We start from the raw sequence: 9914 nt of genomic DNA, 5'->3' as shown, positions 1-9914 counted from the left end.
ATGGCCAGTTGTGGTTTCTGAGATGGTTGAGAGAGAGGGAAGAGTAGTGCATAATGGTGGTGGGGAAAGGGGTTGAAAGAAGGGTAAAATTGAAAAAAAAAAGTGTTGACTATGTTAACGGTAAAAAATTTGACGTTGAAAATAGGATTGAAATTTATCAAAAACATTAGTGTTGACTATATGTTGACGGTAAAAAATTTGACGTTGAAAATAGGATTGTAATTGATCAAGATGAGGAGTGTTAGGGGCAAACAGATTTTGTAAGTTGTAGTCATCATAGCCTTTAATAGTATATTTAATGGTGTAAAATTTTATCTAATGGTGGAGAATCACTCATTTTCCTTTTGCTGGTGGCCAAATTTTAATAAATTTGTTGACCCCTTAGACTTTCCCTATCAAAAATATTAGGGACAAAATTGAAACAGACATTAAATTAGGATATTTTTGAAACTTGTCGAAAACATTAAGAAGTAAGAATGAAAAGTATATTTTATCTTTTTTTTTATTATCATAGCAAAAAAAATTATTATGAAGAATTATCTTTGTTAAAATTTATCTGTAACTATTTTATATTCTATTATCATATTCATTTTTAAAATAAAAGTAATATAACTAACGTTATTACTTGTTGAAATTTACTAACATATTTTTCTATTCTTGAGTTGAAGTAGCTGTATTGATATCTAGAAACGGTTTCATATTTTTGTTAGTTTAAACACTTACTAAAGATAAGATAAATGTAGATTACCAAAAATAATGAGGAGAGAGACGAGTCCCCAAGAAGGAAAGATCCTGATGGATCTCGCTTCATGGTATTGCATGAGGAAACTTCGAAGGAAGCCCAGAGAAGCGTAAATCATGGCGAAAATGGACTAAAGGAACTAGAAGCTGATGGGCCGCAACACTCCCAAGCCCAAACTGATGTGGCCAAAACACCGGTCCAAAAAAGAGTGCTGAGAAATGGGGCTGGGAAAAACCCACAAAGCCACAAGAAAGCCACACCCCTCTCCAAAGGTCTATCCGATTCGGGTGGAAAATTAAATCACGCAAGAAAAAAGGAAAGTAACCCGGTAACTGACTCTCCCGACCCTAAAGGGCTGGAACCACAACCAAAAGCTACCAAAGGGAAAGAATCTGACCCTGGCCTCGAAAGCATGGAGCTGGTGGTTAGAGATTATATGAAGAAGATGGAGCAAGAGAAATGGGAAGCCTTCAATTCCTCAAAGAGTGCCCGTATGAGTCTGGACCATCACGTCGTCCGAGAAAATGTGCTGTACAAATCTGAGACTAACCACTACTTAGCCGGTGATCGCTCTGAGAGTGGTGAGCCCAGAAGGAATCATGTGAAGCAACCAGATGTGTTGATGATAGAAGCGGGTAGTAGAGCAAGTAAGGAGGAATCGTGCTCCAAGGGCCGTAGTGGTCCGGAATCAAGGGCGTCTGCCCGTAAGTAAGTCTGGGTTGTGATGGCCCCTTCCCCTTTACATCTCTGATTATGAATATCATCAGCTGGAATTGTAGGGGTGCTGGTAGTAAAGCCTTCCCGTCAATCATTCGGGACCTGCGGCAGGAATATGATGCAAATTTCTTCATTTTGTTGGAAACACATGTTAGTGGACCACGAGGTAAACAAATTCGAGATAAGATGGGGTTTGACAAATCCTTTGTTGTGGATGCTATGGGTCACTCTGGAGGTATATGGTGTCTTTGGGATTCTGCTGTTTGGAACGTTGATGTGGTGGATCAGGATAGGCAATACATCCACCTTAAAGTCTCTGGTAAGAACTTAAACCCCTGGCTCCTCACTGCTGTGTATGGTAGCCCACAAAGGGTGACCAGAAAAGCCCTGTGGAATTCTATTGAAACATATGCCAGGAATGTGAATCTACCTTGGTGCCTATTGGGGGATTTTAATGCTATGTTACATAACTATGAAAAACGTGGTGGGGCGACCAACAATAATCAAAGTGCTTGTAGGGAGTTTCAAGAATGTGTTTCAAATTGTGGCCTAGTCGATTTGGGCTACTCAGGTTGGCCTTTCACTTGGAAGAGAGGTAACCTTGCGGAGAGATTGGACAGGGGGCTGAGTAACCTGGAGTGGCAACTTTCCTTCCCTGAGGCGTATGTTAAACACCTTCCTATGCTCAAATCAGATCATTCACCTATTTGTTTACAACTTTCCAATGCTACTACACAGAATAAAGGGAGAAGGCCTTTTCGATTTCTTGCTGCCTGGATTACTCATCCAGACTTTGGAAACTTTGTTGAAGCCAATTGGAATGTCAAGAACTCTTGGGGCCAGGGAATCGCTGAGTTCAAGAACCAAATTAAGGAGTGGAATAGCTCAGTCTTTGGTGATATCTTCAAACGGAAAAACAGAATCCTCCGCAGGCTCCAAGGTATTGCCAATAGGTTAGGATATTCTCAAAACTACTACTTAGAGAAATTACAAAAAGAGTTGTGGTTGGAATACGAAAACATTCTCATCCAGGAGGAAATCTTATGGTTCCAAAAAGCTAGAACCAAATGGATCGAGTTTGGGGATCGGAATACCAAATTCTTCCATGGCTCCACAATGATTAGAAGACGAAAAAATAAGATTACCTCATTGCAAAATAACAACGGGGACTGGATAACAGATAGGACTGCTCTGGAGGATATGGCAACCACCTTCTTCTGCAATCTTTACTCCGATGATTCTACCTTCACTCCTTTCATTCTGAAGAATAACTTTCCTGCTCTAAATAGCTCTGACTATAATCTTCTGGCCCAAAATGTGACCAACGAGGAAGTAAGAGATGCTGTTTTTGGTATGGGAAGTTGGAAGGCTCCTGGCAGAGACAGGCTTCAAGCTATCTTTTATCAAAGTCAGTGGAACAAAGTCGGCAATGATGTGTGTGATTTGACCAAGAGCTTTTTCGAAGAACCGAGCAAGATCAAAGAGATAAATGAGACATTAATCACTCTGATCCCGAAAGTGGAACCTGTATCAAATTTAAAACAACTGAGACCCATAAGCCTCTGCAATGTTTCCTACAAGGTGATTACTAAAATTCTCGCAAACAGATTAAGGAAAGTGATGGACAAGTTAGTGATGCCTAACCAGTGCAGCTTTGTCCCCGGTAGACAAAGCTCTGACAACATCATCATTACCCAAGAGGTCATCCATTCTATGAGGCAAAAGAAAGGAAAAAAATGATGGATGGCTATCAAGATTGACTTGGAGAAGGCGTATGACAGACTAAAGTGGTGCTTTGTTGAGGAGACCCTGGCAGATATTGGGCTTCCCCAGAATCTTGTGAACCTTATTCTCTCCTGTATCTCAACTCCCAAGATGAGGATCCTGTGGAATGGGGAGGAATTGGAAGAATTCACACCTTCCAGAGGTATTAGACAGGGGGACCCCATCTCCCCTTACATTTTTGTGTTGTGCATTGAGAGGCTTTCCCAACTCATTAACGCTGCAGTGGATCATGGTTTTTGGAAACCAATTCGACTCAAGAAGGACGGTCCCCCAATTTCACACCTATGCTTTGCAGACGACATTATTCTGTTTGCAGAAGCTAATATTGATCAAGCAAATGTCATCAATAAGTGTCTTGAGGCTTTCTGTGGTAGCTCGGGTCAAAGCATTAGTAGAGAGAAAACTAGGGTCTTCTTCTCCAAAAATGTGGGACATACAGTGAGAGCAGAACTGAGTAATGTTTTGCAATTTGCCAGAACGGATGACTTGGGCAAATACCTAGGCGTTCCTATCCTGCATTCAAAAGTCTCCAAACACACCTTTGAAGGCATCATCAACAAGCTTCAAGCAAGGCTCAATGCTTGGAAAGCTTCCTCCCTCTCCCTTGCGGGAAGAGTAACCCTGGTGAAATCTGTCCTCTCCTCTATGCCTTTATATAATATGCAATCTGCTGTTTTACCGTCCTATACTTGTAATATGATTGACCGTATTTGCAGGAACTTCCTCTGGGGGAATACAGAGCAAACAAAGAAAATCCATCTCATTAGTTGGAAGAATGTTTGTGAACCAAAAAGTGGTGGGGGACTGGGTATTAGACATGCAAGCCAAGTGAATCAAGCTTTCATGATGAAGGCCGGATGGGGTCTGATTGCACAAAAGGAGGCTCTTTGGGCTAGAGTTCTAAGATCAAAGTATGGAAGTGGTTCAGATATCATACCAAAAGTGGAAAGGAGGCGAAACAGTTCCAACCTTTGGAAGGGCATCTGCTCCTCCTGGGAAAATGTTCAAGCAAATTGCATTTGGAGAGTGGGAGATGGTTCCCTTATTCGCTTCTGGGATCACTACTGGATCCCGGATGTAGGAAACCTAAGTGCGACTGTAAACCAGGTTAGTAACATTACTAACTCTTCCGATATGCTAACAGATTTCCTTGATGTTTCAGGGCAGTGGGATATCAGAAAGCTCCAAGAAGTTTTACCGGAGGACGTTGTCAAAAGGATCGCAACCATCTCCCCACCATCCCCTTGGAAGGAAGCTGATCACATAGCGTGGGGGCTATCCTCAGATGGTCAATTCAGCATCAAAACAGCTTATCAGAATCTTAGGGACACTCAAGCTACTCCCAACAAGATATTTCAGTTAGTTTGGACTTGGAAGGGCCCTGAGCGTGTGAGAACTTTTCTCTGGCTTGTAATACACAATGCAATCCTCACCAATGTAGAAAGAAGCCGCAGGCATTTAACCACGGACAATGCTTGCCCCAGATGCAGACAGCATGAAGAATCAATTCTCCATCTCCTTAGGGACTGCTCCTATGCTAGAAGAGTGTGGCAACGACTTATACCGGCAAATGGCATCCACTCTTTCTTCAACACCAGCCTCCATGATTGGCTTATTCTGAACCTGACTGCGAATAGCTATTGGTCTTGCCTCTTTGGAGTTGCAATCTCATCTTTATGGTTTTTCAGGAACAAACTAGTCTTCAAGGGAGAGATTGTCGATGCTGCTAGTGGTAGTTACCAAATCCAAGCGCGAACCAAAGAATTTTTGAAGGTGGCGACTAGCAACCTGAAACCAAAAAATAATCAAGATACCAGCGGGAGTATTATTAGATGGGTGAGACCGAATGGAGAGTATATCAAATTAAATGTGGACGGGTCCTGGTTTGCTCATAGAAGTAATGCTGCTTGTGGAGGAGTTTTCAGAGACTCTGCTGGAAGATATCTAATAGGCTTCGCAGGAAATCTAGGAAATTGCTCGATTATGCACGCGGAGCTATGGGCGATTGTTCATGGGCTGACCATTGCCATCACTCATGGATACCAAAACCTGATGGTTGAATCCGACTCAGTTGCTGCTATCAATTTCATCAAGAACGGAAGCTCCTCGGGCCACCATTGTGCTCCTCTGATCCAGGACGTCCGAGTTCTAACTGAACGCCTTAAAAAAGTCTCTTGGATACATGTCTTTCGTGAAGCAAACACGGTGGCTGATCAATTAGCTAAGAAGGGGCATGATCTCCCCCTTGGTCTGCACATCTTTGACAGCTCCCCTCCGGATATCAGTTATGCTTTGCTATGCGACTGCATAGGAACCGTTAGGCTTAGGGGATCTTAAGTCTTTTCTTTTGTTTCTGTTTGTTCTCTTTCCTTTGCTGGGGTTTAATCCCCCCCATACCACCAAAAAAAAGATAAGATAAATGTACAATATCTTATAATAATGATGACTCGAACTTATTAGTCCAAAATAATTTATAATATTTTTTTCTATTGCAAGATGGATGATAAATATTTTACTAAGAGAAGATATGATACAATTTATACATAGGTTTTATGTATAAGCACCATTGTATATAATTAGTTAATTATTCATGATCCCTACAAAAAGGGAGAGGCAAGCCAAAAAGAAGAAAAAAACGCAAAACAACTATATCGATGTTATTTCATCACTCAATCTTCTAAATTAGAAATGAAATTAAGCACATAAGGAATATAATTTAAATATTGAAAAAATTCAACATCTAAGAGTTATGATAAATTAACTTGTATTGCATAAAAATGATAAAATTATAATAAAAAATTATAAATACATAAATAAGAATAAAATAAAAAAATAGAAAATATAGATTACAATACCAAATAATAATGTTTTATAGTTTATAAAAAATATCAAAGAGTAAAAATAATACATTATAAGAGGAAAAAAATATTACAGAGTACAAAAATAATTGGTATAAAAAAATTTCTCTTCTAATATATATGACTTTTTACCGTAAATAAATTATGAAATACTAAAATAGATAAAATAAAAAAAATAAATTGTATTTTTTTGATAAATTAAAGAAATATTCACGACCATATAATTTATGGTGCATGTATAACTATTAGATAATAAATGGCAAAAAACTATTAATAGAAATATTAAATTTGATATTAAAATAAGAAAAAAAATAATGATTAATAATATAAAATTTAAAATAAAAATATTTAATATGAAGGAAGGAAATGAAGAAAAAATTTTGGTAAATTAAGACCAACATTAATATGACAATAAATTGATAACATATATTTGAATTAATTAAATTAAATAATTAATATAATAAATTAATTGTAATTATTTGGCTCAATAAAATATATTAAATAAATAAAAAATATTTTATAAATATGCCATGTAAAAGTTATAATACTTTTAAAAATTATAATTACAATATATAACTATAAGGTGAAAAATTAATACAAATTAAAACAAAAATTAATTTATTTATTCGAGTCAAATCAAATAATTAATATAATTTATTACTCATAGTTAACGTGACAAAAAATTATTAAATTTATATTAATCAAATTAAATAAATGTAAACCCCGTTAAATTAGTAGATAATTAGTCAATAAATTAGTTTTTAATAAAGAAAATAAAAAATGCGAATATAATATTAAATTAGGATAGAGCTCATCGAAACGAGAATTTTGACACCAATTTCAAAGAAATTGGCCTAAGATTAGACCGAACGGATCGAACCGATTGAACCGGACCTAAACCAAACCTGTGGGCCCAACCGGACCAACCCATTAAATGAGCTTAAAGCCCATTTCTTTCTTCAAACACAACAGAAGCAGCAACGCAACAGGGGAAGGAGAAGAGAAGCGTACTGAAACCTTTACGGTAACTCCGAACGCCGTAACTCCTCCGTCCGAGTTCCGATCGCCACACCATTTACGGCCACGTGATCACCGCGTCGAGCTCTACACTTCTACTAGAACAATTTCATTGGTAAGTCATTAATCTCTCCCAGTCACTCCTTTTCCCCAATTTTTCGAAAATTAGAAGAGATGTTGAATTTCTTTGATTTTTGATGTTTTAGGATCCAATTAGCTTGAGAAAAACGTTCACTCTTGCTTATGTGAAGCTCGGGTAAGGTGAGGATACCATAATTCTATTTTAATTTCACTAAATTTGAGCTTTGAGTATTAAATTGGGTATATATGTGTTATGAATGTGTATTAGGTTGTGAATAAATAATTGGAGCTTGAAATTGTGAATACCAGAACTTAGAGGAAGCTATTTAGTTGAGGTTTTGGGGCTGTGATTGGTTTTGATAAATTGCCTTGGTCACTACGTGGAAATCGGCCAAGATATGGTTTAGGTTTCTTGTATTTAATATGTAAGATTATGTGAAAACTTAGGCTTGATCATAGGATAAACTGGAATGCAGATGTATATCTAATGTTTATAATTTGATTGATGAATATGTTTGATTTGGTTTGGTGATTTGCTTATGAGGTGGAGTTTGTTACTAAATGAATTTTTGAAGTAATATACGGTTGAATTATTAATTATATGATTATAAGTAAATTGTAGGAAAGGATGATGGATTTGTTGGAATATGAAATTGTGTAATATTATTGATTGGTGATTAATGAAGTGATATAGAGCTTGTTGAGTATTGTTGTTGGCATTTGGAGTTGGTGTTGATAGGTTTGAAAATGAATGGAATGGAAGAAAAATGAGGTTTTGAAGAATTTGCTAAAGTTGATTTTTGGTCAAACTTCAGCGGTTTATAACTTGACTTCCGGAACCCCAAATTGATTTCAACTTAAATTAAATGAAAATTGGGTTCCTGAAGTTTATGCCATTCAAAAAATGGAAGAAAAATTATTTAAAATGACTGAGTTATGCCCATCGAAAATTTTGGTGTAGGATATGTTAATGTGCAGGTGGTATTCATCTGATTCTACAGCGCTCTGGTTGATCCCCTTTGTTTTTTTTGAAGAACGTACATCCACGTGTACACGTGACCCACGTGTACGCGTGGCATGGAATTTGGTGAAGCGTACGCGATTGGTCCCATACGCACGCGTAAGGGGTTTGCAATCATGTCCACGCGTACGCATGACAAAGGAATGCGCGCGCGAACTGCAGTTTCATATTTCCACACGTACGCGTGGCCCCTATTCCAGCAAACATGATTTTTGAGTTTTAAAACCTTATTTCAAATTTCTAAACCTCTATTTTTATTCCTTTAGTCATAAATAATGGTGTTAAGCCTGACAGTCAGACGAAACTAGGAAATGGGGATAACTTGGAGGTGGAGCAAAGCCAAAAAGAAAATGATGAATTGATTATGAAATGCTACGGATGATTATGATTGATACTTGGCTTGATAATTAAATGAATGATCATGTATGATACTTGGCTTGAATGATTAAATGATATGAGATACGAGATTCCCTTGATAAAGTGCCGTGGCTTGCCACCATGTGTATCAGGTTGAAAACTCGATACTCTGTTGACCCTACGACGTAAGGGTGACCGAAAACTTATAAATTTCCGGGAATGTTAATCCCATTGAGCAATGTTGATTATTTGAGAAAAAGCTATGCATAGACTCTTGGGGATGTACGTCGGGGGACAGTCTAAGGTTTTCGGACTAGTCGGGTTGGCTGGATAACCGACAGATGAGTCTCATCAGCCATAGGACAGGCATGCATCATATGCTTACTACTTGAATTACTTGTTTGTGCATTAACTGGGTGTGCCTAAGTGTACTTGCCATGTTAAATGTATATCTGTTACCTGCAGTATTTGTAACCTTCTTATGATTGTCTTTGTCTGTTTATTTGTCTGTGAAATGCTGACGGAGATGGAGGTATGGATGAATGGCAGTATGAGACTTAGATTTAAGGTTAAGTTAAGTTAGGCTTAGATACTCTTAGAAAACCACCTTTTATGGCTTCTGTTTTATACTCTAAGCTTTGAATGTTGGCGTTCTAGAATTGCCTCTGACATTCCCAAGACCTTATATCTTATGTGTGTGGCACATTTACCATATTGAGAACTTCCGGTTCTCATTCCATACTATGTTGTTGTTTTTTAGATGTAGGTCGAGAGGCGTCTCTTTAGGCGTCTGGGCTCCTGAAGCGAAGTGATTACTGGGTTATTTTGTTATACAGTGATGTATATATATGTACTTAGCTCTCTCTCCGCATAACTTGTTCTTTTGATCCTCTTAGAGCTTTATGGAGAGACAGGATTTTGTTTATGTACATTTGGGTTTTGAATATGTAAATATAAGTGTGTAAATATTTTCCGGCCAGCCTAGACTTCGCGGGCTAGGTTAATTAGAAGCTTGTTATTTTGTATCTTTGACTCTCTATTCCTACTTTTATTATCTTATGTTGATAGTTATAGTTTTCTTCATACGTAAGTCATTCCGTTTGCAGAGCGTTGCGTTTTTTATTTCGCAATTTTGTTTTACCCATTTTTCAAGACTCCTAGTTTATTATATTCTTTTTTTTTTATCAAAGATAGGAGACTCGAACCCGCAACCTCTTAATTGAGTATGGGGAGACTATGCCATTTGAGCTATTACTCATTGGCCTAGTTTATTATATTCTTTCTACTATTATATGTACACATTTTATTTTAGAAGTCGTAGCACCTCGCCACCACT

The 9914-nt window shown here is 37.6% G+C and overlaps 1 long non-coding RNA gene across 1 annotated transcript; it reads left to right on the top strand.

Moving 5' to 3' along the window:
• The first annotated feature begins 7063 nt into the window (after nt 1–7063).
• On the top strand, nt 7064–9605 carry LOC112729430 (uncharacterized). The gene is made up of 3 exons (XR_003166533.3): nt 7064–7234; nt 7326–7380; nt 9339–9605. It is a non-coding gene; the product is annotated as an uncharacterized lncRNA (long non-coding RNA).
• Nucleotides 9606–9914: the final 309 nt, after the last annotated feature.

This window comes from Arachis hypogaea, chromosome 12 (assembly GCF_003086295.3).
Source record: "Arachis hypogaea cultivar Tifrunner chromosome 12, arahy.Tifrunner.gnm2.J5K5, whole genome shotgun sequence".
Classification (NCBI taxonomy): domain Eukaryota; kingdom Viridiplantae; phylum Streptophyta; class Magnoliopsida; order Fabales; family Fabaceae; genus Arachis; species Arachis hypogaea.
This window is presented reverse-complemented; position numbering and strand designations above follow the sequence as displayed.